The sequence below is a fragment of the Nannospalax galili genome, unplaced genomic scaffold, assembly GCF_000622305.1.
Source record: "Nannospalax galili isolate Female #2095 unplaced genomic scaffold, S.galili_v1.0 scaffold171, whole genome shotgun sequence".
Classification (NCBI taxonomy): Eukaryota; Metazoa; Chordata; class Mammalia; order Rodentia; family Spalacidae; genus Nannospalax; species Nannospalax galili.
Window position 1 is genome coordinate 1,644,153 of NW_008329362.1, and position 3,186 is coordinate 1,647,338.

Consider the following 3,186-nt stretch of genomic DNA (forward strand, 5'->3'; position numbering starts at 1 on the left):
ATTTTATTTAAAAAATACTGTATAATTGTATTAATTCAACAGCAAACCAAAAATTTATAACCACTTTTGAAAGATGTATCTTTGCTCTGGAAATTGTTATTGAATATGTTGTTAATGCTGTAATGAAATGCTTCTAATCATGTGGTTATTAAATAATTAAAAAAAAAAGATTTCCAATTACCAACCTAAAAGAATGAATATAAGGACTGAATGAATTAATAAAAGCAAGTACTGGGAATACATTAAGCCCTCAAAAAAAAAAAGTGACTCTGGAAGTGGGATGCTGGGCCTCATATCAGATTCAAGCATGTTTGGTTCAAAGTGTCTTCCTAGGTCCCTTGATGAGGGATGAGCTCCCCGCAACTCTTACAGTGAGGAAAGAGAGCAACAATGGAGCCCAAGAGTAAGACCATTATGGTCTTGAAAAAAGTAGAAGCTAAACCATTTCCAACAGACTTTACTATTGCTTATCCCATGACATAAAGATGCCTACAATAGGAATGGGAACCTGGATGTTCAGCCTTGGGAAACTCATCCATAGAGAGAATGTTCTGCTCTTCCAGGAACTCCAGCATGACTGGCTCAGGGCTTCCCCAGTCTATTTCACTGGATACATTTAAGTGCAGGATTTGATGATGTTACCTTGCTTGTTCTCTCAATCAGGCTACTCTAGTCATCTCTGCTGGATGTTGCAAGTGCCTGGTTTTGATATTTTGCTATCTGTTGCTCCTCTACTACCTGCTCCTTGCTTTTAATTCTTTTCCTTTTCCTTGCTATATACTTAATAAACTGATTCATTTAAGCTGAATGTAAGCTAGTGTAGATCCTCTGGGCCTATAGAACATAGCCATAGGAAACTAGTATACCACTCTTGAATAATGGCCAGAAAAAGTCTTTTTAAAAAACCTTAATAAGGATTAAATTCATGGCCTTGAGCATGCTAGGTAAGAATTCTACCAAAGAGCCATATACTCAGCACTAGAAAAATGTCAAATCAATCAATGCTGGAAGATAGTTCAGGACAAACATTTCTTGCCATAGAATTAGGAGGACCTGAGTTTGAGCCCCAGAACCAACACGTAAAACACATGTGGGCATGTTGGCTCATGCTCACAATCTCAGTGCTGGGGAGGGAGAGACAGGTAGATCCCTGGATCTCATGGGCCAGTCAGGCTAGCTTACTTGGTGAACTCTAGGCCAATGAGAGACTTTGTCTCAAAAAACAAGATGGATGACTCTTGAAGAACATCAGATGTTAACCCATGACCTCTACCCCACGTCAACATGCACACACACACACACACACACAAACAAACATGGACATATAATCACACACAAAGATATAATTTTATCACTATGGAAAAGATGTTGCAAAGTGTTTCAGAGTGATCTGGAAATTCCTCCGTTAAGAATATTGAGGATTCTATAAATTCAAGAAGATTCAGGGTAAGGAAATAACCTGACCTGTTTTGGCCTGTTGAGCCTTTATCTGAAAAAATTTAGAAGTCATTCCCCATGCTAGGTAATAAGAGATCAGTCTGAAAGGAGATTAAGTGAGCAAGCATTCTTTATCACTTTAACTGACAGGAAGCCAAGAACATGCAAGTAGCTGAGTTATATATTACGAGACAGCCTTTAAGAAAGTCAAAAACAGTGTTCTGTTTATACCTAGGCAGGTATAACACATTGAGCAGCATTCAGGAAGGGATTGTGTTCATTTGGCCTACATTTATTGCCAAATCTTAACTGTAAAAATCAGTTGAGATTATAGATAGCAATAATAATACCTGAAGGAGTTCTTCAGTCTAAGACACCATAAACATTGAGAATAAGTAAGTCTACATTATGGAAATATTAATTTATAATGTAGAATAAAGCATTTCCATCTTTGATTCCCTTTGTCCTGGTAGGAAGCTCAATTGGAAGAGAAAATTGAGGTTCAGCGGCTAGAGAAAGGTCAGATCCCAAGAAACAGAAAACATAATGCTGGGGTCTTCTGAGATAGTCCAAGACACTTCTTGAATATCTAATAATGCAAAAGGACAGGGCAGAGAAAATGATCTCCTGTGTGTTCAAGGGGTAGATCAAAGTTTGCTACTTCTGGGAACTTCTGCTCAAGCCTAAAAGAAAGAAAAAAGCGAAAAATACCACAGCATAGTCCCTTTGTAGAAGGGTTTGACCAATATAAAATAGATGTATTGACCAATATAACATAGATGTTTTTGTCAGGAAACAATAGTGAAATATCAGCTTTTTCATCTGGTTCAGTCTCATGCATTCTGCTGGGAATTTTCTGGGAGGTGGCTTCCTTCTTTTTTCTTTTTTTTTTTTTTGTAGAAGGAACAATGTTTATATTGAGTTCAAAGTAAAAAGGAATCTCTTGGTATGTACAACACTATTAAACAAGTTCATTGACTTTAAATAGGGGGTTAACTCTTTTCCATATGTACTTGTGGAGCAGGGGCCACATTCGTGGAACTAATTAGTGGTTAACCAACCTTAGGCAATGGTATTGCTTTACATTTTTTTCTCTAACTCGTACATATTATGGTTGATATAAAGCTCCGCTTCTCACCCCCAAATGCTGACTCTATTTTGGAATGTTCTAAAACCTTAAAAGGTAGACCTCAGTGGAGGAAGCAGGTCACTGGGGGCATGTCTTTAGGAGCTATAAGGATATCTTATTTTCTCATACCTCTGGTTAACAATGTAAATGTAAAATTCCATTGGCCAGGTTCATTAGAGAAAAAAATACTTGTCACAGAACTAGCACATGGTTGATAGCACTAGGTTTTTGTCCATCTTGTCTTCATAGACAAAAGTATTGACAGCAACAACCCATTTGAGAAAGAAGGCAACTTCTCATACTTCAAAAGGATGTGGATGACTATCATCCAAAAAGACTATGGGAGTGTTGCTTCTTTTACATTTATTAATAGCATTCTAGTGACCCCTTAACTTGATATCACCCAATCCCTGAGCTTCTATACACTGGCTTCTCTAAAGAAAATCTCAGTCATTCTAAAAGATCTTACCCAGGCCAACCCACCTTGTCTTTTTCACTTTCACTAAGATAAAGATTCACTGGATCAGGGCAATGATCTTTCAAGAAGACCAAGCACATATTCAGGATATCTGTGTTTGTCATGGGCTTTTAAAGCACAGGAAGTAAGAGCCTTTGAAAGA